The sequence below is a fragment of the Furipterus horrens genome, unplaced genomic scaffold, assembly GCF_987537825.1.
Source record: "Furipterus horrens unplaced genomic scaffold, mFurHor1.1.pri manual_scaffold_6, whole genome shotgun sequence".
Classification (NCBI taxonomy): Eukaryota; Metazoa; Chordata; class Mammalia; order Chiroptera; family Furipteridae; genus Furipterus; species Furipterus horrens.
Window position 1 is genome coordinate 35010764 of NW_028327176.1, and position 27729 is coordinate 35038492.

The window sequence follows — 27729 nt, forward strand, 5'->3', positions numbered from 1 at the left end:
CCATGTCTTTCTTTAGTCTGTGGCATAGAGTTGAGGCTGGGATATGGCTGACAGGTAAAGGCTTAGTTTCCTAAATCCTTTTGTAGGTAACCAAGTAATTAAGGTCTTATCAATTAACTGTAAGCCAAAGTGATGAACTTTTTGAGACTAGTTCTTAATTTTTTCTCTTCTAATAGCAAGATGGTGATAACCATAGACACATCAATCATAAGTCATGTGTTGGCGGCACCTCAACCTATGCTCCTAAATGACTGTGCAGAGCTGACTTGTAACACTCACAGGCGACCATACTGGACCACTGTGCAAGAGGGAAATAAACTTTTGTTTTCTTGGAACTATTGAATTTTGCGGTTTCTTCATTAGAGCAATTTTTAGTAAGCATCCTCTCTAATCCAGACAGCATAAATTGTGGGCCAAAAAGCTGACAGGATAATTGGGTTACTGGCAGGACACAAAGCAGACATAACTAGGTGTACAAAGTGATGCATACTTAGATGCTTCTAGCAAAGTTTGAGTCCACTTATAAAATCAAACAACTGAGATACACATATTTTTTGAATATTCAAATATCCTGTCACCTCTGATTGGCAAGATTGTTGTAAATTATCTGAAACTCTTGAGTGCATACATGTGCTAGGTGCTGACTTGGTTTGCTCCACAAGGTTATGGAGAATTTCAGGAGCAGAATAGGGAGGAGAATGAAAATCTCCAGGGAGGATACCAATCATTAAACTGAGATTTTGTGTTTGCAGAGCCAAGACATAGCTACGGGGGGAATACCACCGAGGAACATTAAAGAAACATCGGGCTGACTAATAATAAGAATTTCCATCCAAATCTATCTACCAAATCACGTGAATCTGCAATAAATATAAACCCACATGCAGTAGTCACTCTCCAGGGAAATCTAGCATTTTTCCACCAGACAGGATTATTCTGCAGAGCAGCCGTTTTATAGGGAGGGTGACAGCTTGTCTATCTTTGCCTGCTGGGATCAGATCAGAATGTCAGCTATGCTACCAGTCAAGGCTCCTCTTTAGACTAACTGAGGTGACAATTTGCCAAAAGAAAACTGTCTCTCAGCCAAACCATCCAAGGGCAGGACACCAAGAATAAGCTCAGCCAATACAAATGAGATGGAAAATTTCTCAAGACATGACTAAGAAACTGAAAATTCAAAGTCCCAAAGAAGCACACAATGTCAAGAGGGTCTTTAGTAACAACAAACTCTGAGTAAAATTAGTGATTTTTTTAAGAATAATTTGTTTTCTCATTACTGAGCCAGATATAGTGTACCAGAAATTGAACTGCAAACTAACTTCCTGAGGCCTTGCATGAATAAATTGATTCATACTTTCAGCAAAGGGTCTCTTTTTATCTAACATAATAATGATAACAATAAATAATAATAGTGATTATTTCCATGTTTGGGAATTAGTTGTTATTGGAATGAGGAAGGATGGCTCAATTGATATTTTTTACATTATTTATATCCAGAAAACAGTTTCTCCCTGTGATTATCCTGGGAATAATAATATATTTTGTTTTTACATTGAACATTCCAATAAAGCATTTATATTGTCATATAGTGTGTATCAATAGCCAAAGGACTTGTGTTTTGTTCAATATGCCAGTGAATAAAATTTAAAAAATAAAAATAAATACAATAAAATAAAACTTGACTAAAAATCCCTTTCATACAACTCACATCATTAACCCAAGTAAAATATTTAGTGAGAGGACACCAAACTATATTAATGCATTTACGTGACACTGGTGCAAAGGTATTAGATTATGATGATGTGCAGATTCTTAGTTACTTTGTCAGATACATATATATCCAACAAGAACTTGAACTAGCATTACTATTCAGTTTTAGGGTTCTTTTTTATTTTTTGGTTGTTTGTTTTTATTTTGTTTTTTATAATCTTGGATGAGATGTTTATCTTATACAATAGTAAACACCACTCTCCTTTAAATAATAGAAAATCATCCATCATATATATTTTTTCCATAAGTAACACTGTAAAGCAAAACCATTTTTACTAGAATATTGGATCCATGGGTACTGAGAAACTATTAATTCCCCTGAGTTGTGTTCTTATTAGGCAAGAGTGTGGGCAAAATGTAGACCTCAGGCAGAGGCACAGCTCACCAGAGATTACACATAAGGAAGACTACATTAAATCCTGGGGAAATTTAGCAGCATATGTCAGTATTAGCTAATAAGTGCAGGAGCATGCAGAATATAATTAAATACTTTAAAATTTTTTCAGTAGTATTACTAAGCAAAATAAGGAATAAGATCATACTTTTCCAAGACAAAAAATAATGTTTTGAGGGATGATTAATAAACTCATGAGGCTATGATATTTTATATATATTAATACTATCCTTAGTTCTATATCTCCCCCTCATCTGTCATTTGGTAATGTTAAAGCATTCAGTGTTAGTAAGTTATGAGGATTAAAAGGGAGCAAAATTTACATACAACATCACAATAACAAGAACAAAAAGGAGCTGAGAAATTGCCTAAAATATTTTTTCCTACTCAAGATTTTGAAAATGTAAATATTGCTAAACCTTTTTTTTTTTAATGTTTCAACTTTACAAAGCTTCTAGAAAAATCTTAGTATATATCATTGGTTTACATATTTTAATCATTTTATTGAAATAATTTTTTATTGTGAAAAAACATTAAGCATTACATAAACTGTCCACCATCTCTAATCCCATCACCCACTTTAATTAGTAAGACTTTTGCCTGAACTCTGTTAGCAGGGGACCCTTTCTTTTTCTGGTTTCCCAGAGAGATGATTTATCCAGCATGCACTTTCTGTCCTTCCCTCACTTTCTCTGTGGAGCAGCATGTTAAACTCAAATACTCCCACCTCCAGGTATTGCTGCCCCTCCTGGTGGTGGTAGGGGTGTGGGTCTACTTAATCATAGAGTTCAGTTACCAGGTCCAAGGATGCTGACCCTAAACCATGCCCTCTCACTGGATCATTATCAACACTAAAAGAGCTTCCATTCACCACTCTTAGTTTTGTGTCTCAACTTGTTCAGAGCCCTGGGAGGCTAAAAAAGTGCCATTTATAACCAAGTAAGCTGGTCATTACAGGCCAGAGATTTATAATGAGCCCTGCTCTGTAATCCTAGTTAAATTACAGAAACTCGACAGGCTTTTGTGCCTTCGTATAGAAGTTGACAAACTTTTTATATAAAGAGCCAATGAGTACACTTTAGTACATTTTAGACTTTTCAAGCTATAGGGTCTTTGTCACAATGACTCACCTCAATCTTTCTAGTGAGAAAGTAGCTACAGACAACACATAAACCAATGGATGTGGCTGTATTCCAAAAACAGGATTTTATGTAACAGGCGGCCTTCATATTTGTCCTATGGCCAATTCAGATTCCTAGATAAAACTTTTACTCTATTCCTGAGTTTTTAGTTTTTCTTTTTACATTATATCATCTTTTAATGAAGTGACTGAGTAAAATACGATATGCGTGAGGTCTAAGAAATTATATTGTATAACATACAAGGTCCTGTTTTTCAAGAGAAATGAAATACCTTGGTTAAAGCTGTAAAGCTCTTCTACAAACAGCTCCTGGTATAGGCGAGAGATAAAACCCACGAAGTAGTTTGTTATCTGCTGAGTCTTGTAGGGTAGTATTGGGTCCTAAGATGACTGACATTTTCAGGACAGGGTTAATAATTCCAGGAATCTCCTTCTTAGCTGGAACCTACTCTAAGAATTGTAAATGTAATAATAGTGATGCAATGGACCAACCTTTGACTTTTCTGCTTCCTTAGACAAGGCTATTATCTGCTGTTTTTTGCCCAGAGAAGTCAAGTCTTCAAGTCATCCATTCTAAGTCCTTTCCCCAGCCCCTGGAGAATATATTTTTAGCTCACTCTGGTTTAAATAAGGGGCTGAGAAAAGGCTGGGAGATACAAAAAAATAACGCACTGGGCGAAGTTAAACATGCAAGGAAGGGTTTATTCAAGGCTATTGCAATAAAGGAGAGAGAGAGAGTAAACTTAACTCCACTGAAATAAAAGGCAAATAACTTTTAAGTTCCAGGGTGAGCTACTTGCAAAGTACTGGATGACATTAGTGGGGAGGTTGGTCAATGGGATGAGTTGAGCACATTGAGTCACTTCTAAGTTTGCAGATGTTTACCTCCGTGGTTAGGCCATCTGTGTCTGCTAATTGATGCCCACTGAAGTTAGGTTCCTACCTGCCTGCTGAAACTGAAGATAGGGCTCTATCTTTCTTGATGATTGAACTTCAAAAAGATGTTTACCAAGTTCTCCAGAAAAACATTTCTGGATTGTCAACACTGACAAGAGGCTGGGAGATTTATATACATTTCAGATAAGCAGAAAAGAATTTGCAATTACAAGTTTGTTTGTTTTTTTAAGTAAAAACTTCCTATCTTCTCTCTTCATTTAACTAAGCTATTTCTCAAAATGGAAAAAAACAAAACAACAACAACAACAAAAAAAAAAAAACACCTTGGTTTTTATAGAAAACAAAGAAAAATAAACTCATGGTATTGTAAATCAACATTCTCCAGCTCTTCTGAGGAGAATTTAGAGCCACTAGGGAAATCATAGCTATGTTTTAGAGTATGAGTTTCTCAACCATGGCACTACTGACATTTTGGGTTAGATAATTCTTTCTCATGGGGAGCCATTCCATTCTGTGTATGGTGTAGGATTCCTGAGCTCTACCAACTAGATGCTTATAACACTCCAACTTGTGACAGCAACAAAAATGTCTGTAGACATTATCAGATGTGCCCCCAGAGGGCAAAATAGCCTCTTTTCAGAGGCACTGGTTTAGAGAAATATTCTTGTATAGTATTTTTATCAGTGGAACTCTTTGAACAATTAAATATTTCATAGAACACTGATTTTTTTTAATTAGAAAAAATGAAGGTGTTTCCTTAGGAAACAGAGCTACACCCACTTGATTTTCTCTTCCCCACCCCTCACCAACTTCCTGAGATAGTTACCTCATTCTAGGATCCCAACAAAACTATATAGAAATGGCTATTGAGAGAGAATTTGTACCTTTCTCTCAAAATGGTTCTACATGGTTCTACATTCTATCTATCTTTCATCTCATTAAACATAGATTTGCCAGTTAGTTGTACTTTTGACAAGGTAGTTAAGTAGAGCTATTATTAGGTATTTTGTTTTTGTTTTTAAAACCTCATTGAGGCCAGCCAAATGACTCCAACTGTTCAGGAAAATGGCTGTTAGATCCACTTGGGTGAATCAAACAACTCATTTGCCACAGAGCTATCTCCAACAGCGATGCTCCCAGCATGCAATGGATCTGGCTCAGATTTCATTAAAGGCGAGATGGATCCTTGACTCAGCTGTTCCCAAACTTTGTCTGCAGGTTATAAACAATGAAGATAAAATTTTACCTTTGTGTGTGTGTGTGTGAGAGGGGTATTGTTCTATGATGGCATTTCTTTTGTTATAATTGAAGTATTCCATCATTTCCTATTTTACAAATGGGGAAAAATTCATAGTGTACATTAGTCTCTATGGAGATGATATTTCATACTTTACCAAATATTCAGGAATATTGATGTAAGTTTAATTTCATGCTGACTGGCTAAAGCCAGAAGAATCAATAGTGTTTGTTGTTTGGCTAATTTTGTCTAAAGCTTATTCACATTGGCTTTGGACAAAATTAGACCCCTGTTGAATGTTCTTGTTATAAAAATAGTAAAGCTGTGTACAGACCGGAGAGTGAGTACACAGACCAGAGATTGTATATTGCCTGGAATATGCATTCTATATGATGTAATTTGAAGGTTAATGAAATGTCTATGTTGACCCTCCAAAATAAATGACATTAAACTTCCAAAGTACTTAAAATCCCATTGTTAATCATTCAAAGCTCCTTTCTTAGACTGAAGAATAACTTTAGTCACTAACAATTCAGAGTGAATAAATACATTTTTTTCCATTTATCAAATACTTGATAAAATAGAACAACATTTAAAAATGGAATTTTGGCAATAAATGTATATTTATTAAATTTCTACAGAAGTCTTAAACCCTTGACTTAAATAAAATGTAAAATTCTATCATCTTTTCTTCTAAGTTTAGCAAAAATTAAAGATTTTTCACCTGTTTTCTGTTTTGTTTTGTTTTTCATGAAAACTAATGCCACTACAGTGACAGATGGTTACTAGACTGATTGTGGTACATAAATATTGAATCACTTTGTTGAGCACCTGAAACTTATATAGTATTATATGTCGACTACAGTTAAAAATAGCTTTTAAAAAAGTAATCCAAGCCCTGGCCAGTGTGGCTCAGTAGGTTGGACATCATTCTGCAAACCAAAAAGTCCCTGGTTTAATTCCCAGTCAGGGCACACACCTGGGTTGTGAGTTTGGTCCCCAGTGGGCATACTGTCCCTGGTCGGGAGCATATGAAAGGCAACCTATCAATGTTTGAACCACTTTGAAAATTATTATGCTATCATTGTTGTTAACCTAGAAAAGAGACAGAGTGAAAGAACGAGTGAAGGGAGGAAAGAGGATGATGTTTGTCTGAATTTAAGACTATAAAGTACAAAATATAAATTAGTTTTTGATAAATTTGATTTTATTTTTCTGTAGTTACTTTTTTCTGCAGATTTGTTGGTAAGTTGTTTTTATTGTTTCTATTTTTTTAATCTCAGATTTCAAACTGTCTGTGAAATATCTCCTACTCCTAACTCAGTGGAATCAACTATATATTTTATTGATAATAATAAAGCAGATTCCTGGTGACACCAACCCAGATACTCAGTAAAGTCAAAAAGATATTTTTTACCAATTAACCTCTGCATATTTCAACTGTTAAAGAATAACTTAAAGTATAATTATGATTCTTATACTACTATAAAATCAACACATCTCTAAGATTTTAACTCATTATTTAAAAAGTCAACCAATAAATGGTTACCACTGGTTTGAAGAAGCATTCAAAATACCACATGAATATTGGCAGATAAGGAAATCAAAAGTGAACTTACAAATAGATGGAAAGCTGATGTACTACTTCGTAGGGGAAGAAGAGATGTCATTTGTAATTCTATCAAACAAAATTTATTTGTGTGTCTGTAGACAAGAATCATTTGCATTCATAACGATTACTTATAACTTACAATGCTCAGAAATAAGATAAGGCATAGATATCCACAGAATCAGGTTATCTGGAAAGAGCATTCCTAGACAACACTGAATTTTCCATAGAGAAAAACTAGAGTAATCATTTTGGTCCATTTCAAATTCTTTCACAATTTTTCTCATAAATTTAAAAAATCATTTTCCTAGCATGATAATTGAAATGAATGTTCTCCTTCATAGTTTTATATAAGGGAAATGGTTTGTTGAAACAATTAAATGCCTTGCTGGCAACTGATTTGAAAAGGCTAGGATAAAGTGAGAAAGGAAGACCATTTTTTCATTTGAAGCCACTAAACGAATTTACAATTCTGCCAATGACTGTTTCCCTTTTCTTACCTAGCCACAAGACTGACAAATACTTTTTGTATTTTAAACTGATGGTGGATGACCATTGACCTAAGTGTGCAGCCACATTTAAGAACCATTTTTCTAAGTCATTTGTGGTACTCAAGGTCCTCCCATTATCACACAGCTTTGAATCTAAAGGTGACCACATGATCCATTTCTGGTTAGAGATATAAAGTCACTTCTAGTGAAAGTTGTTGCTTTCCTCCCTGAGGATACCCGATATGGCTGGTGTTGTTCCTTAGTCTCTTTCTTCTACCTTAAATGCAGACATAATGGCTGAAGCCCTGTAACCATCTGGCACTGTGATGAGATAAGCATGGGATAAAAACTCACAACGTAACTATGGCAAAGCAGAGAAACAGAAATAACCAGGGGTCCTGAGAGCATTGTTCAGGATCCCTGACAAATGGCTAAGTGAATGCCAGAAACAACTGCCAATGTTCAGATGTTCTTCTTAAAGTAAACATTTCTTGAAGTCACATTTACTCTGTTTAAATCACTGTTATCTGCAACCAAAAAGCATTTCTAGGTGATATGTGTCATTTTCCACAATGGATGACATTCTGTACTCATTCCTAACTGATAAAATCAAAATTTGCAACCTGTAATTGCCACGGAAAACATTCTTATAATTTAGTCTCTCCTTCTCTTGCCCTCTTTCCTCTCACCTCTCTCTCTCTCTCTCAGTCTCTGAAATATTGATAAATCACACTATCGCTATTACCTTGTAACTTGTTTTTTTACCTTATATTTGATCATTTCCTCATATTCTTCTAAATTCTAAACATAACTCTTAATGCCTAATATGGATGCATTTTAATTATATTAGCCAATCCATAGGAGATTTGTTTCCAGTTTTTGTTGTTGTTATTGTTATCATTATTGGTAAAAGATAAGTCTTGTGTTTAATCTTTATGAACATCTGTTTTTAAATAAAATTTTAGAAGTGTAATTAACTGGAAGAAAGAATAGGCAGGATTTTTAGCCTATTGATACCAGTCATCAAATTAAGTTTTAAAAAGTTAGTAACAATTGTATAAGATATTTTTATATTCTCTTTATCTTTGCCAACAGTAATACAATATCCCTATAATTTTACAATTGGGTTATTATTTTATTACCCACTTTATAAAACCTCACATAACAAATGAGTTAATTTAGATACAATTTACATCGTTACAATATTTAATCTTAATGAAATCCAGTACTTTTGTTTGTTTGCTTGTTTGTTTCCATTCCACTGAACATATTTTCTTTTGTTTATTCTTTGGCAATTTATCCTTTTATTCTATCTCATACTTTTGCCTAAATTATGTTTTGATAAAAGCATTGTTTTCTCAGATGTCTTTCTATTTTCAAGCAATGGACTGAATTTGCCCCCTCACTGTCAATGTGAGTACTTATCTCGATTCAGATTATGAGAGGACTGATAATATAAATTCAAAATGACCCTACCACCTGAGAGCATTTGCTGGCACCTGTAGTCTCAGCAGTATAACCCACCTCTATTTGGCCTCCTTGACATGTCTTTCCTTTTGACTCTGTGTAATGAAATTGTTATGCTTGAAAATATTTTAAAATCAGTCTATTTGTTTGACCTCTACTAAAGTCTATAGTCCTAAGGATGTGTCAACATTCTGATCTCTGTAGATGAAAGATAGTGTATCATAACCTGGGCTTAGTTTTTAGAAATATAAGGGAGAAGAGTTGGAAGAGCTTGTTAACTTACTTTCTACCTCAGACAACTGTAAGTTTTCAGAAGGCTTGTATACTTTAGGGCTCAATCTGATGGGGGACTCAAATGTTGGAAATTTTTAGTTTTAGGTAACAGCTAATAAATTTAGTAATCAATGTATTTAAAAAGCTATTGTTTGAGAAACTAAATGTATGACCCACCTTGACTCCAGGAGACCATAAGTAGTTCCATCTCTGTGCCTCGAGAGGACTGCAGACAATCAAGACGGTATCTAGCCATTGTGCTCCAGGGTGACCACTGCCCAGGACACAAAGACCACAGAGCCCAGGGTGTAAAAGAACCCATGCGCTGTCCAGATTGAAACAGAACCCACGGGCTGTTCAGTTATTGGGGGCCCGATCGCCCACCGCCAGAAGCATAACTCTCAATACCAGAGTTCGGTGAAAATAAAAAGAATTGTTTATTTAATGGTTATATAGATTTAGATTACCGTATTTGCAGATTTCTGCCATTAAGTCTTATTTTCTTTAAAACACCCACAAACACATAGTTCTGCCTCCCTCTACCAAACCAGGTGAGTTTTAGAAAAATCAGAGATACAGTCTTCCTACTTCCCAGACACAGTTTACTTTTACCAGCAGCTCCCAGTCATTCAAGCCTGACTGGGGAGGTTTTGTCTGTGTTGCGGCACTCTCCAGCTCTTAATGCAGAACCACGTGGAGTTCCCAGCCTCCTTGTAAACCACATGGAGTTCTCCCTTTCCTTTCAAAGCTGCAGGGACTTCTCCACCCTGTTACAGAAACAGGGGAGTCCAAAAATCCCCAGAGTTTGCGGCTGGGGGATGGGGAGAAGGAAGCAGCTTTTAGAATGCCTCCACATGCCTGAGGCTGGTGGTTAGTGTCTTTCTTATGCAAAATGGCTTTAATGCATCCAAAGCCTCAGGTAGATGGGAGGAGTCTTGAACCAGGGGACGGTATGGAAAAAGCACACAGAGCCTACGTAAGGTTCTGTGAATGGTCAGAACTGTTCGCAATGCCCTCTGCGTCAGAGGACGCAGTCAGGGATATATAAGCAGCTGTGGACATTTTAGCTCTCTCTGGCTCTCGCTCTCGTGTGCTCCCTCCACGTGGCTTGGTGAAGCAGCCTTCTCCATGTGGCTTGGAGAAGGGGTCTCCAGGCTGCTTTAAGAGGCTCTTGCCATGTAGTTTTGAGGAGAGGAGATTCATGTGGTTTGCAGGAAGAAGGCAGTTTGCAAGGAGGCTGAGAATCCAGGCGGTTCTGCATTGAGAGCTGGAGGGCACCACAGCACAGAAAGGACCTCCCCAATCAGAACTGAGTGATTGGCAGCTGCTGGTAAAGCTGAACTGTGTTTGGAAAGTAGGAAAATGGTTTCTCTAACTTTTCTAAAGCTAGCCTGGTTTGGTAGTGGGGAGGCAAGGATATGTGTTTATAGGTGTTTTAAAGAATATAAGACTTAGCAACAGAAATCTGCAAATAACTAAATCTATATAACTGTTAAATAAACAATTCTTTTTTTTTTTTCACTAAACTCTGGTATTGAGAGTTATAATTTTGGCGGCGGGCAATCGGGCCCCTAACTAAAGAGCCCGTGGGTTTGTTTTCAGTTGGAGCAGCCCAGGGGTTCTGTAACAACCCTGCAAACCATGTGGATCTCCTCTCCTCCTCCTCTCTTCTTCTCTAAAATGGTCACCACCTATTTTTAAATCCCTGACTGCATCTGGTGATGCAGTGGGTGTGGTAACCATTTCTGACCATTCATAGAACCTTGCACAGGCTCTGTGTGCTCTTTCCACACCATTCCATAGTCAAAACCCCTCCCATATCCTTGGGACCTTGGAAGAACCAAAGCCATTTGCATAGCTTAAGACACTAGCTACAAGTCATAGTCATGCAAAGGCATCTTAAAAGCTGTTCCCTTTTCCCCATCCCCCAACCCACAGGCTCTGGGGATTTTGGGGGACCCCCACTCTGTAACAAGGGCACAAGGACCACCACCCAGGACACAGATGAAAGATGACTGCAGCTTTTATGATTAACCTTTTCCCTGATTTTCAAACCCCTTACCTACACTTTTCTTCTTATAAAAAGGGTCCATTTGTAATGGAATTTAAGATGGCCCATTAGGGTAAAAACCCACCTTCTTCTCAGATCACCAACCACCTGAATAAAGTGCCCATAAAGATTCAATCCCTGCCTCTGCTTGTTGGGTCTGGTAGAGGACAGGCAGCATGAACACTGGCTTTTCTGGTTTCAGATCCTGTGCACTCTTTCCACATACTATGTTGTTTTGTTTTGTTTAAATAACTTAGGTGTTATCTTTAATATTATTGATGGGAATACTCTCCAAAAGTGAGCCCTCATGAATATTTAGCATAGTTGGCATTGTAATGGAAATGAGATTTCTAGACTTCTCATTGACTTAACTGGACTCCTTTGTTAACTAAATAACTTCATTATCATAGTAATAGTGCATTTGTAATAAAATAGGTTTTTTCCCCCCTGACTGGATTTGAAACCAAAGCTGAGTTTTTTGTTTGCTTTTTGGTTTTTCTTTTTTTCCCAAGTAATAGGGAGTCATTGAAAGTTTCTAAGCAATTGAGTTGAGTTAATCAACAACATATGTTAAGGAGTATTTATCTGTTGAAAATGTGGAAAATGGATTCTTTGAAGTAATAATGACACATAGTAGTCTGGTAGTGTTACCGGTATTAGTGGGGTCCTTGCGGTGTCTAAAGGAAAAGAACATCCTGAGACATGCACGGGAGGACGTGACTTTGTGGTGTGGTTTATTGATAATGTACAATAAAAGGGGTTCCCCTCCTGACTTTCCAAGGTCCCATCTCCATCTGTTTCACCATAGAAAAAGTCCAATCTTGTCTTCAGTAGGGCTAGGATGAAGGCTACTGCCCAGAGTTTCTGTCCATTCCAGCATCTGACTGGCTAAGCGCATGTTTCCAGCTGCAGTCCGTTGCTGTGCTGCAGTATTCAGGCTCCCTCCCGGAGCCTGCGTGTGAAGTTGCAAGACCAGGGGCCACATGGCTACTAGGGCCAATTGCGAGAATAGGCAGTGCATGGTGCAAGTGCAGGTCAGGAGCAAGAGAGAGATTCTTTTTTTTCCCCTGGGGTTAAAACCAGGAGCTTGTGTTTAGGACAGACCAGGAACTTTCTTAAAAGAGTCAATCAACTTCCCAAACTTTTACAGGCTTCAGATGGGTCCACACCTCCTGGTTAGATTAACAGGACTCTATCATCCAGCACCTTCCCCAGTGCCCCTCAACAATCCAGCACCAGAAAGGAGAAGGGAGGAGTTTTAATTCCCTTGGTGGAGAACAATGCTATGGTCTCTTGGAATGTGAAGCTGCAGCTTCTTAACTGGGCAAGCAAATAGGCTTGTGCTTCCCAGTTCATTGAAGTCAATATCTAGTTTCCTTTGCTCTTTCCTTTATGAACATCTAGCTTAATATCAATAGTAACAGTAGCAACGAATATTTAAAGAAGTGTGCAGAAAACATGTGAAGGCTATAATCCTCAAGATGAAAGATAATCAGGTAGATGAGCTGCCTTGGGCTGCAGATAATAAATTATATTCTAATTGTCACAACAATTGATATGAAAAGTTTCTACTAAATCAAACTTGTTAAAAATGGCCATATAGGAAATTTGCATAACAGGATTTCTATAATCTTGGGTGAGATAATTTTTAATTCTTTAATCATGTGATTTAGATTTAAAGCAGACATTATATAATCTTATTTATTGTTTTGGAAAACATAAAAACTTTTGAAGTTTTAATATTTAAAAAATTTTTATACCTATTACATGAGAGAGAAGTGTTTGAAAAATATTAAGAACAAGGAAACATTAAAGATAAATGTTGGCCTCGTCGGCCCCGGCACGGGAGCGAGGAGCCGGACGAGCAGATGGAGAGGAGCTCGCTGTAGGCAGCGCGCTTGGCCGGAGAATGGAGGAGCCGCCAAGCGCCGGTTGATTGGAAGAGAAACGCAGAGCGATGGAGGCGGGGGTAGGAGGACGATTTCTCTGCGGGGACTGGCGGCGGCGTATACGCCCAGGTCGGGCACTGCAGAGCTTGGCTAGCTTTCAACCCGCGCTCGCCGGCTCCAGCCCCGCGAGCCCCCACCCCCAGTCCTCCCGACGGCTCCGCAGGTGAGGTGGCTTTGAACCCGGGTTTCCCGGCCACCGTGATCGAGGAAGTGGCTGGACGGCTGGAGAATGAACGGAGAAGCTGACTGCCCCACAGACCTGGAAATGGCCGCCCCCAAAGGCCAAGACCGCTGGTCCCAGGAAGATATGCTGACTTTGCTAGAATGCATGAAGAACAACCTTCCGTCCAACGATAGTTCCAAGTTCAAAACCACTGAGTCACATATGGACTGGGAAAAAGTCGCATTTAAAGACTTTTCTGGAGACATGTGCAAGCTCAAATGGGTAGAGATTTCTAATGAGGTGAGAAAGTTCCGTACATTGACAGAATTGATCCTTGATGCTCAGGAACATGTTAAAAATCCTTACAAAGGCAAAAAACTCAAGAAACACCCGGACTTCCCAAAGAAGCCTTTGACCCCTTATTTCTGCTTCTTCATGGAGAAACGGGCCAAGTATGCAAAACTTCATCCCAAGATGAGTAACCTGGACCTGACCAAGATTCTGTCCAAGAAATACAAGGAACTGCCAGAGAAGAAGAAGATGAAATATATTCAGGACTTCCAGAGGGAGAAACAAGAGTTCGAGCGAAACCTGGCCCGATTCAGGGAGGATCACCCTGACTTAATCCAGAATGCGAAGAAGTCGGACATACCCGAGAAGCCCAAAACCCCCCAGCAGCTGTGGTACACCCACGAGAAGAAGGTGTATCTCAAAGTTCGGCCAGATGAGATTATGCGTGACTATATCCAGAAGCACCCTGAGTTGAACATCAGTGAGGAGGGCATCACCAAGTCCACCCTCACCAAGGCCGAACGCCAGCTCAAGGACAAGTTTGATGGGCGACCCACCAAGCCACCTCCGAAGAGCTACTCGCTGTACTGCGCAGAGCTGATGGCCAACATGAAGGATGTGCCCAGCACAGAGCGCATGGTGCTATGCAGCCAGCAGTGGAAGCTGCTCTCCCAGAAGGAGAAGGATGCCTACCACAAGAAGTGTGACCAGAAAAAGAAAGATTATGAGATGGAACTGCTCCGTTTTCTAGAGAGCTTGCCAGAGGAGGAGCAGCAGCGGGTCCTGGGGGAAGAAAAGATGCTAAACATCAACAAGAAGCAAACCACCAGCCCAGCCTCCAAGAAGCCCTCCCAGGAAGGGGGGAAGGGCAGCTCAGAGAAGCCTAAGAGGCCGTTGTCAGCCATGTTCATCTTCTTTGAGGAGAAGCGGCGGCAGCTCCGGGAGGAACGGCCAGAGCTCTCCGAAAGTGAGTTGACCCGCCTGCTGGCCCGCATGTGGAACGACTTATCCGAGAAGAAGAAGGCCAAGTACAAGGCCCGGGAAGCTACCCTGAAGGCCCAGTCGGAGAGGAAGCCTTGCGGGGAGCGCGAGGACCAGGGCAAACTACCTGAGTCACCCAAGAGAGCGGAAGAGATCTGGCAACAGAGCGTCATCGGTGACTACATGGCCCGCTTTAAGAATGATCGAGGAAAGGCCTTGAAAGCCATGGAGGTGACCTGGAACAACATGGAAAAGAAGGAGAAACTCATGTGGATTAAGAAGGCAGCCGAAGACCAAAAGCGATATGAGAGAGAGCTGAATGAGATGCGGGCACCCCCAGCTGCTGCAAACTCATCCAAGAAGATGAAGTTCCAGGGAGAACCCAAGAAGCCTCCCATGAACGGTTACCAAAAGTTCTCCCAGGAGCTGCTGTCCAATGGGGAGCTGAACCACTTGCCATTGGAAGAGCGCATGGTGGAGATTGGCAGCCGCTGGCAGCGCATCTCTCAGAGCCAGAAGGAGCACTACAAAAAGCTGGCCGAGGAGCAGCAGAAGCAGTACAAAGTGCACCTGGACCTCTGGGTCAAGAGTCTGTCTCCCCAAGACCGTGCAGCATATAAAGAGTACATCTCCAATAAACGTAAGAGCATGACCAAGCTGCGAGGCCCAAACCCCAAGTCCAGCCGGACTACCCTGCAGTCCAAATCCAAGTCTGAAGAGGATGAGGACGAGGATGAGGATGAAGAAGAAGAAGATGATGAGAATGGGGACTCCTCTGAGTCCAGCAGCGAGGATGAGAGCGAGGAGGGGGCTGAGAATGAGGAGGATGATGACGATGAGGACGATGATGAGGATGAAGACAATGAGTCTGAGGGCAGCAGCTCCAGCTCTTCCTCCTCGGGGGACACCTCAGACTCTGGCTCCAACTGAGGCTCAGCCCCATCTGGGGCTCGCCTCTCCAACTGGCCGCCTTTGTTTCTCCCCCCCTGTTCTGTCCCCTGCCCTCCCCCACTTTTTTCTTTCTTTCTTTTTAAAACAAAATACGGTGGGGGGAGGGGCTGGAGGAGCCCAGGCCCGGACTCTGCAGCCTCAGAGACATCAGCCCTGGGGGCCCTCCAGGGAGTGCAACCATCGGACTGAGCCACGACTAGACTGGACCGTCCCACCCCTCTTCCCACCCCGCTTCTGCACTTGCAGTTCTGGCATGGACAATGGGCCTGGGAAGTGGGGGGAGTCCCAAGAGTTCATCCCAACCTAAGCGGGGGTGGAAGCTTGGGGAAGGACCCCTCCCTTCCCAGAGGGGCTTGCTGCCTGGATGCCTACATTGGAACTGGAGGCAGGGAATATGGGGAGAGGAAGGCAGGTGCCTCTGAGAAAATAGGCACTGCCTCATAGACCTCTCCCCTGCCCCCTGCAGGAAGGAGCTACCTGGACCCACTCATGGGGGGAGGGGGCAGAGGTGTTTTTTATATATGTGTATATATATATATTTTAAGCTCTGAGCTGTCAACGAGACGTTTCCTACCGGAAAAAAAAAAAAAGATAAATGTTGTGCCCTATTTCGTCCAACATATACAAACATAAATATGAAAGCATTCTCTCTCTCCCCTCCCCTTTCTCTGTCTACATGTAAATATCACCAAATTTCTAGTCAAAAAATATTTTAAGAGAATATATGAGATTGGATCTGCTGGAATATCTATGCATTTGCAGCGCACATGAAAAGTGAGCTCCTGAGGAATATTTTCAGGATCCACATTCATTGGAACCATGAATAATTATGATAAATCTATCTATGTAGAGATGTAACAGAGCAGGGGAGGAGTCCCAAAATTCCACATAGCCCAGGGTTTGAGGATGGGGAAAGGAGATAATACAGCTTTTAAGGTACTTTGCATATCTGTGGCAAGCTGATAGCTAGATAATAGCTGTGCCGCCCCTACAAGGTTGGAATATTGTTAATAAAGACATGTTTTTCTCAGCACTAATTATTGGGTCCTACACCAAGGTGCCACATGAACAGTCACCGTTTGCTTCCTTCTATGTTACACTCTAGTCTTTAAATAGCTCTGATGTAAAATTTAATTATTTTAGCTATCAAAGAATTTCAACAGTCTTCTGTTTAATTAAAATATTTTTTATATAGCATACCAGTTCACTCCTTGAAAAGATTTGAAATAACTTCATCAATGACATCATTATCAAAGTCAAATGGTAATCTGCTGAAAACCAAAAATAAGCAAATAACTAATGTGATAAGTTACAAAAATAGACAGTCTTTCTTCTGTCCCTTTGCCCTTGAACTATGATGCTCTTCACAACAAGAGGTGGAATCTATTCCCCCGTCCCCCGAATCTGCTTTGATGTTGGGAATTGCTCTGTAAGCATGGAGTAGAATGAAGCTGTGCACCACTTCTGAGAGTTTAGGGCAATGATGTTCAACCAATGTGCTGCAAAAATTTTTTAAACATGCAATAACCTGACTATTTAGTCAGGGGCACTGACCTCTTTTTCCCTTAGATTGTCAAATAAAAAAAATAACAACAGCAAATACAACAGTTGCTGTCTGATGTGAATTCCCTGTCTTGAACCATGTGGCATAATAGATTTGCATCTTATTGGCCATGTCACATAGTAAGTTTGTGCCTGATTGTTTAATTCTTAGCACCAGAAATCCTTACGTACAAATATAAGCAGCTGAGTTATTTTAAAAACTTTGGTGCAAAAGGGGTAGGTAACTACTTTTTTTTTTTTGTAAATCATTCAAAATTATACCTATCTTTTTTTTTTTTTTTTTTTTTTTGTCAGATCAGCAAAATAACATTTTTTGGTATGCCGCAGAATTTTAGTAGTTTATATTAGGACATACCCTGGCTGGTTTGGCTCAGTGGATTGAGCGTCGGCCTGCGAGCTAAGTGTCGCTGGTTCGATCTTCCAGTCAGGGCACATCAGAGAAGGAAAACTCTGATTCCAAAAAACCTCCACTGCCTTGCGGCATACCTCTTCAGGGGAAAGGCTAAGGGAGTAAACCCCGACAGAAAATCCGGAGCCGGAGTCCCTAAGGCGGTTTGACGTTGTAGTCAATACCGGCAACTCCTGCGGCGCACCTGAAGCCAAGCTGTATTGACTCCGTCTTTCCCTTGGACCCTTCAGCTGCGAAGAGAGGGGGGGTCTGCTGCATGGGCAACAGCAGACCCTCCATATCACCCTGCCCAGGCTCTGTAGCTTCAGCTTTACTGGAGAGGAGACTCCAGCGTCATCGCAAGATGTCGATTCAACACGGGAGGAGACAGATACCGTGTCACTCCCGAGTCGGACTGCGCAACCATTCTCGGCGGTGCAGATAGACTCTTAAGAAGCTACACCATCGTCTCTCGAGACGGACGGCTGCTGACGACGACGACGATATTAGGACATAAGCCCCTTCTTCAGGCCCTCTTTTCCTGAGTTGGCTGGACCCCATAAAACATGACTGACCCCAATTGTTTTATGAGTGTTTGCACTCCAGACTAGAACATTGCTGGATGCACCCTGAAGGCACAGGTGCTCTGGGAACTTACAAAACAGGACCTACCAGACCACTCCCACCACCAGACCCTACACCCAAATGATAACATCTAGACAAGTGTAGCCCAACTGAAAAGTCCTGCCCTACAGCAACCCCATTGCCCAATAAAAGCTCAAAGCCCCCATGCCTGGGGGCCAGTGCATATCTCTTCACTTAGCCCTATCCCTCTCTTTGAAAAGTAAAATAAAAACTTTTACTCTGCATTTTCTTCTCTCTGTGAATTCTTTCACAGTTCACATCCCTGACCCAGCTAACAATTTGTTTGTGCCATAAGATGGAAAAGATTGAAAACCTCTGGTCTAAGACAATTCAAACCTTGCTGCTTGTACAACCTCCCCCTTCGCCCCATCCCCCCATGCCCCCAGCTATGCGAACCATCTCTGGCTGGCTGATTGCTAGAAGATGAGATCATAACAAGGTCAGTATGAATCGGCACCATTCCTCATCCAGCTTGGCTGCAGATTGCTGATATTTGAGTGAACTCAGCTGAGACCATAAAAAATCCACTGTTAAGTCCAGACCACATTGCCAGCCTATAGAATTATGTGTTATGTAAATGGTTGTTCTAAACCACTAGGCTTTATGGCAGTGTGTTACACAGTAATAGCTAACTGCTACAGAAAATGAACACACACCACAGAATAGATTTCTTTAAATAAGGCAGCTTTAATACCCAAATCTATATATTCACTAGTAAATAAAGAAAATTATAATAATGCCTACCAAATTTTACTAAAACCAAGAAAACTAGAGCAATCTTGGTAACATCAAAGATATACATACTCTTTGGAAATTATACTTTTCTGATTTCTTATTTACATAGTAAAATTTCCATTAAAAACACATATTTCATCTCTCAGTAATGATCATTATTGTTCCTATTTTAGTAACTTACAAAGAAGGTAATTATAAATAATATTAAAAATACAGGTCCAGTTTGTTTTTAAATTTAGGCGATATTCAACTTTTATTTACAGCAAATGACAAAGTCATTTCTTCAGTTTAGATAACTCCAACTAAGCAAAAAGCAGATGTTGGAATAAAATAGCTGGTTCTAATTTTAGTGCTAACAAACTATAAGATATTAGTCAATTAATTTATCTTCTGTTGTTCTAACCATGAATGGAGGAAAATGAAGTCTCTGCCCACTAGCTTTAGAGGGTGGTTATAAAGCTAAGTTGAGCTAGTTCATCTTAAAATACCTCATAAAACAAAGCACTATGTAAATTCAAGGTGATATCATTATTATATCAGGAAAATAGCTTTTTCTTCTGGGCTGCACAGAGAGAGACAGGAAAAACTGTTAGTCCCTAATTAAGAATTAATTACTTTATTTTGTGATATACAGAAAGTCCTTTCTTGCCCTCCTCTAAGAAGCTGAGGGGAGACTGCCTGGTGGGCCCTCCAAGCATTTCACAATCAATCTCACATTTCATTAATCAACTATAGGCATTTTAAAAGGCCACCTGTCCTCTTGTGGTTGTTGCTTAAAATGAAAAATGTTGCCCTGGGTGATGGTTTTCTGATTAATCTGAATATTTACTACACTATTTATCACACTGTCATTAATCCCCCACAAATATATAAAGTCAAAGGAGGCTTATAAAAATATTATGTTCAGTAAAGACAATTGGAAGAGCAAAGGAGAGGAGAGTGGGGGAGAGAGAGATCAAAGCAGAGAGATGGGGAGAGGAGATAAATGTTCTCAAGCAATAAGCTTTTCTAATGTATATCCCTGGTAAATACTCTTTTTAATTTTTTAGGACAACAGTAGCAGATTTTATAGTGACTTGCTTTGTTTTCTTATTCCTTAGTGCATCTATATACCTTAATGAGGTGCTGATAAAATTAGAATTTTAGGTTCTGTGTCCACATGGACCCTCTTTCTTTGCCCTATGGCATGGTCGTACTGTTCTGAGCTGAGGCCCTAACCCCAACCAGCTGTGAAGAGTATGTGTTATGGGTCCCAGTGGGACTGTGCTAGAATAAACAGTCATATAAATAGCAGAACAGCCTACAAATGTAGGGACTTGTGTTCTTATTCATATTCATTTTCTCTCTTTTTCTTCACCTTCCAGCTCACTAAGTTCAAGATTCAATTTCTTTAATAGAGGTAAATCTTTTGGGACACAGTTAAAAATAACACTTCTAATTAAAATGTCCCTGAAAACATTCACAAAAATTGATTGCAAGAATTCCTAAAGTGACAACTTTGTGGAAGGAGGGTATCAGAGACTAGAGACAGCCATGACGTCATTATATGTCCCAATAGGAAACTGAGAGGGGGGCCATGACAATGAGATAATGGCACTGGTTTTGATACAGAGTCCCATCTGGGGTGCCAAATTGATACAGAACCCCTGGGCTGCTGCAATTGAAGACAAACCCACGGGCTCTTTAGTTAGAGGTCTGATTGCCCGCCGCCAAAATTATAACTCCGAATATTATAGCTGAGTGAAAAGAAAATTGTTTATTTAACAGTTACACATATCCTTGCCTCCCCTCTACCAAACCTAGCCAGTTTTAGGGAGGTCAGAAACACCATTTCCCTACTTCCTAGGCACAGTTTAGCTTAACCAGCAGCTGCCAATCATTCAATCTGATTGGGGAGGTCCTTTCTGTGCTGTGGTGCCCTCCAGCTCTCAATGCAGGACCACCTGGATTCTCAGCCTCCTTGCAAACTGTCTTCTTTCTGTAAACCGCGTGGATCTCCTCTCCTTCTTCAGAGCACCTCTGCAAACACCCACCAGTGAGGGAGACAGCCCCAGAGCACGTGCCCCCCTAAAGTGTTCGCAGCTGCCTATATATATCCCTGACTGTGGGTGTTGCCAATTTCGGCAGCCGTCCGTCTCGAGAGATGATGGTGTAGCTTCTTAAGAGTCTATCTGCACCGCCGAGAATGGCTGTGCAGTCCGCCTCGGGAGTGACACGGTATCTGTCTCCTCCCGTGTTGAATCGACATCTTGCGATGACGCTGGAGTGTCCTCTCCAGTGAAGCTGAAGCTACAGAGCCAATAGTTCTCACCATTCACAGAACCCCACGTAGGCTCTGTGTGCTTTCCATACCATCACCTGGTTCAAGACTCCTCACATCCACCTGAGGCCTTGGAAGCATCCAAGCAATTTTACATAATGAAAGACACCAGCCATCAGCCTCAGGCATGTGGAGGCATTCTGAAAGCTGCTTCCTTCTCCCCATCCCCCAGCCTCAAACTCCAGGGATTTTTGGACTCCTCTGTTTCTGTAACAGTTTGATTTTGAAGACAGAAATAACAGATGTCACAGTTTGGGCAAAGGATTATCCTATATAGGAAGTAAAGTCATTGGATCAAATTAAAGCAATTCCCAATAGAGGAACAACAACTCAAAGGGAATGTGCTCATAATGGTGTAGCAGTCAGGCAAGACATTTTGGTTCAGAGAGCAATGTAGAGCTCAGCCGCTTTGGTATGTGCTTTACAATCTTGTCATTACACAGCTTAGATCCAGTTCTCAGCCTTCAACTCCACTGGATTAAAAGTTTGCCTTCAGGTATGTAGAGCACTTTCACTTCAGAAGGAATCAGAGCTAGGAAAAGGTGAAATCATATATTAGTCTAAAAGGTTAAATCACTGGCAGAGGATTAAAAGGCAATGGAAGAGAAGGATGCTCTAAGGATATTTTGTGAGATGACCTGGAACATATCCTCTTACTCACAATAACCAATTACTGTCTACACTTCCCTCTTTGCTAGCAGATAGCATCAGCAATCTTAGTCACTGCAGGATTCAGTCATTTCAGCAGAGACACCCAGATGTGAAATGGGTGTTGAGTATGGTTGGCATGAGAATGGAATATTCTTCTCACATAGGACTAAAGAACTATTCCAAATTCAAGGTTCAGAGGTCCATGGAAATAAATCTAAACCAAACAAAAATCTCTTATTTTTGTTAAAATTTTGATAAAAGGATTATATCTATTCTTTCCTGTGGCAGCTCTAATAGCTGCCAATTAGGAGAAAACTCTAGCCTCCCTTTTTGTATCTGAGCAGTAATCTACAGGGTAATTACATGAGCCCAAATGGTGAGAATTTAGCTAACAAGCTTTTACAGGGTGAAAAATTTATTATTTTGCTTGTGGCAAGGTCTCAATATGATATCGAAAAATGAATCCCATGTATTCTGTGGTTGAATTAATATAACCATTTGAAACTATAATTCTACCTGTGAAAGAAATAGATGCTTTTCATTCAGATCTGGTGATGTTTTGCCAATTTTTCATTCAACTTCATACTACAATTTTATGTAAAGCAGAGACTTTAGAGTAATATATAGACTGCTACTACACTTCAAAAAGGGATTGATTAAAATAAGTCTCAAAGAATTAATCATCTCTTCCTATAATAAAACATTATGCACAATTTTCGGTGTATACTGACATACTTTGAACTACATTAGCAAGTTGATGTGACAGAAAATAAGTAACATTTTCCCTTTTTATTGAATTGATTGGGGTGACACTGGTTAACAAGATTGTACAGGTTTCAGGTGCACAATTCTACTACACTTCATCTGTACACTACACCGTGTGTTCACCACCCCAAGTCAGGTCTCTGTCCATCACCATTTATCCCCCCATACCCTCCCTCCTGTCTCCCACCTCCTTTCCCCTGGCAATCACCACACTGCTGTCTGTGCCCATTAGCTTTCTTTTATTTTCTATTTTGTTCTATCCCTGCACACCCCTCACCCAGTCCCCTTACACCCCACCTGACAGCTGTCAGCTTGCTCTCTGTTTTCCTTATTAGTTCATTTTGTTCATTAGATTCCACATATGAGTGAAATCGCATGGTACTTGTTTCTTATTAAATCATTCAAATATTTGGGGGGTAAAAGCGTGTTTACCTGCAGTGATTTGATTCCATTACCTGTTCTTCCTTATAGTTCACATGGAACAATTGGCTTAACTTAAAATATAGTTCCATTTGACACCTTGATAACTTTATCGAAAAATACTGTGGCATGATTAAAAAGGTGTAAAGTTAAACCTACATTCTCAGTTGAATGGTGTCCAAACAAAACCACAGAATGTCCTTGGGCCTCAATTGTCTTTTCTAAATAATGAGGGGGGAAATACCAAAACTGTTGTGGGAAGTAAATAACATAGATTTCAGAACATACTTTAAAATTGAATATTTAATATAAGTATTGCTTAAAATGGTACTGTTATCAATAAACACAGTAGTCTTTTGGTGACTAAAAGAACAAACTAGTAATTATATTTCTGATTTTATAGCTGGAACATACCTCTTGCTAGAGTTCACTGGCTGACTATAATTAATAATGAAAAAAGCCTCCGTGTTTATGTATTATACAAGAAGGGATTTTTTGAATAACTTGTATGCCATATCACATTCTGAAAACAAACAAACAAACTTTACCATACTGTTCAAGTCATGATTAGTTAGATGAAAGATGGACACCTTAATGACGGCAGCAATCATTAAGTTTTCTAAACACATGTGAGATGGCCTGTCATAGGAAATCTCTTTAGTTGAGGTTTCTCTATATCAGATAAATACCAACAGATTTATCACCAATTTTTTAAAGAGTTTGAAATTCATCACAGAGAATGAGTAATGACACAGAAGCTGAGGGACCTTCTAAATGATGTTCATAAAGAGAGATCATAGGTAATGAAAGGCAACAGGCATAAGAAAACTGAAGCCATAGGGAAGTAAAAGCCAGAGGCTGAGAAAGGAGTGGCAAGTTGTGTAGTTGAGAGTGAAAGCATATGAACCACAAAGGAGGTGGAACTGATAGTAGAAAAATATAATAGAAGCAGTGGAATCTCAATAAAGTGTAACAGAATAAGGAGTTATAGATGCCTGGTGCTGGAGGGAAAACAAGCTAATTCAAAGAACTGCAGCATATCATAAATGATGACCAATTAAATCTGACTACATAGCTTTTGAGTCAAGTCCTTGTTTTTTATTGCTGCTTTTCCATCCCCTTCAAGTATTAGCCAATAATGCACATAAATTGAGGCAATGTCTCCATTGTTTTCAACCTGAAAAAGTTTAGCCTGGCAAAATGGAACCCTGGCAGTGAATTCATGTTCTTTATCTCTCAAGTTAGATGACCCATTCATAAGAGGTCCAGACATCAGTTTGTGGCTTTTCCAAGAATCTCATTTGCCTTCTTTTCAATTAAATTTAAAAACAAAATAATAGAAACCTCAAAATACCTATCTAACAATATCTAACCTCAAAATATATTAATCTATAAATTCTGAGTGGATCCTTCAAATTATGAACCTTACCCTTATTTTCTTTATTTCCCTTTGATCTGAAGTCTGACTACTACTCTTTAGAGACTGGCAGAAATAAGTAGAAATAACTAAGATATAGCCCGATTTCCAGCACCATCAAATTGACAATTATTCATAAGTAGTCTTTTCAGAGAGTTAAAATGTGGACCAAGATTAAATAATATATCTTATATTTAAGCCAATTCTATTATTTAAACACACACTCATGCTGCACACTAGAAACACACACACACAGCATTTTACCTTATTGCTGCTCACAACTACATAAAGAGGGACTTTAGATTGCCTCTATTATTCATTTGTCCAATAAAGCTGCATGGAAAGTCTAAACACTTTGCCCAAATTCTAGACAACTCAGGGGAAGGTGTTTCAATTCATAGCCCATTCTCCTTTATGTGGTGCCACACTCTGCACTCATGCCTGTCACAGAATGTGAGATTTTGGAGGGTTTCAAAGATTACTGGTAGGACTACTGCATAGCTGCCTGAATTTTTGGAAGGTAATTGAAAAGACAATATGTAAAGTAAACTATGTGGGAGATGTGGGAGAGAAAGAACTCTGGGGAAAGATGAGATAAAAAGGCTGTGTTCTCAGAAATTCCATCCCTCTACACCCTATATAACAACCCCTGTGCTGTGACCCACACTTTCTTGAATAGATTAACCAACTGTGTCTCATGGGTGATAGCCTCATGCCCAAGGCAGTCAATTACCTACCTGAGAACATTTTCCCAACTTTCAACCAGTGCTTGCCTCCCAAAGGCAGAAAGAGAATAGAATTCATTATTAAAAAGAGAATAAAGTGTTCTTTTCACAGAGATGTGACTTTGTGGATATAGAATACGGCCCAGGAATCAGAAAAAAACTACTGTAAACTGATGATGAGAAACCTTAGGAATTAAAATAAAATGCTAAACTACAATTCTAGGGGAAAAAATCACAACATTGTTTTTAAAAAGACACTAAACATGAATTTTTCATTACCTTTGAAAGCAGTAGTGTATATATTTTGGCAGATGAATTCTATTGTGATAATTTCACTGTCTTTCAAATACATGAATGGATAAAAAACTTAATTTATTTTGTGGGAAAATGATGAAGTTACATGAAATTGCTTTATGAACATCTGAATTCTAAAGATATGAGACATTCTAAAATATTCCACCAAATCAATCTGTGGTGCAGTGACGCTCCCTTGAATCATATTAATCATCAAACACACTGTCCAATGTGGGTAGTTGCTCTCTAGCTCTGCTGTAAAACTGTTAACTTAGACTTTTCTTTTCATCACCTTAGAGACTGTCATTACCTCTCTGGTACTGGATCCTACGTCTTTCTTTCTTGGTTACTCTCATACTTTAATCCAATAGTGTCTTGAGAAAAAATTCATAGAAGGTGATTATTTTAGACCTTTCATATATAAAAGGCCTTCATTCTACCTTATACTAACTACTGCTATCCATTATGAGAAGTTATATATCTTAAAGTGTTAATGACGCCAAAATCTTGGTTAGATATGGGTCTTTGAGGTTCTCTAATTTTCGTTCTTCTATATCTTTAGTTTTTGAGCTTTTCTGATTTACCAATAAAAATAATAATTACCTAGTATTTATTCTATGCCAGACAGAGTTCTAAGTACTTGTAAAGCACTATTTTATTTAATCCCTACAATTCAATGACAAAGGTACTGTTTTTATCCCAATGTTATAGATGAGGACACTGAGATAAAAAGAAGTAACTCATTCAAGGTTACACAGCTAAGCAGAGGTACACAAACATGCAGCCTGACTCCAGTGTCCACTACAATGCTATTGCTTCTTGAGTTCCCATTGACAAGGTATAAGCTCAGCATTACATGAGTGAAAAGGGCTGAGATATCAACATTCTTGGTATAGATAGATACTCACTTAATCTCTGTTTTCCATAAAGTGTTTCTACCCTTGATACTGCATGATGACTCCCCTTGTACTCATCAGGTTCAGAGACTTTATGTTTCCTCTCCTAGAGAATAAACCTTCAGGCTTCTGTAAGATCATAGAAGAAAAGATGTCGTACTTCTTGTCAAGGAGGGAAAAACTGAACTTTAATGCCCTTTTTAAAAGTATATTTTATTGATTATGCTATTACAGTTGTCCCAATTTTTTCCCCTTTGATTCACCTCCTCTGCCTAGTACCTCTCTTCCCTCCAGGAATTCCCCCTTCCCTAGTTCATGTCCATGGGTCATGCATGTAAGTGCTTTGGCTTCTGCATTTACTATACTATTCTTGATAGCCCCCTGTCTATTTTGTATCTACCAGTTATACTTCTTGATCCCTGCACCTTCCCCCCATTCTACCCTTTCCCCCTCCCTGCTGATAACCCTCTATATGATCTCCATATCTATGGTGCTGTTCCTGTTCTAGTTGTTTGCTTAGTTTTTTTGTTTTGTTTGTTTGTTCTTAAAGATTCATTTGTTGATAGCTATGAGCTTGTTATCATTTTAGTATTGATAGTTTTGATCTTTTTATTTTCCTTAAATGTGTCCCTTTAACATTTCATACAATAAGGGCATGGTGATGATGAACTCCTTCAGTTTATCTTGTCTGGGAAGCATTTTATCTGCCCTTCCATTCTAAATGATATCTTTGATGGATAGAGTAATCTCGGTTGTAGGCCCTTGCTTTTCATCACTTTGAATACATCTCGCCAGTCCTTCTTGCCTGCAAAGTTTCTTTTGAGAAATCAGCTGACAGCTTATGGGAACTCCTTTTTAGGTGACTCTCTTCTTTTGTCTTGCTGCTTTTAAAATTCTCTATCCTTATCCCTTAGCATTTTAATTATGATGTGTCTTGGTGTGGTCCTCTTTGGGTCTAGCTTGTTTGGGACTCTGCATTTCCTGGACTTGCCTGTCCATTTCCTTCACCAAATTAGGGGAGTTTTCCTTCACAATTTTTTTCAAATATGTTTTCAATTTCTCGCTCTTCCTCTTCTCTTCTGGCACCCCTATGATTCAGATGTCGGTACATTTAAAGTTGTCCCAGAGTCTAAGCCTCTCCTCATTTTTTCAATTCTTGTTTCTTCATTCTGTACTGCTTAACTGTTTATTTCTTGCTTATGTTGCAAATTGTTGATTTGAATCCCAGCTCCCTTCCCTTCACCAT

General features: G+C 39.5%; 1 pseudogene; it reads left to right on the forward strand.

The window, feature by feature from the left end:
* Window positions 1-13439: 13439 nt before the first annotated feature.
* On the forward strand, window positions 13440-16212 carry LOC150005963 (nucleolar transcription factor 1 pseudogene; annotated as a pseudogene).
* Window positions 16213-27729: the final 11517 nt, after the last annotated feature.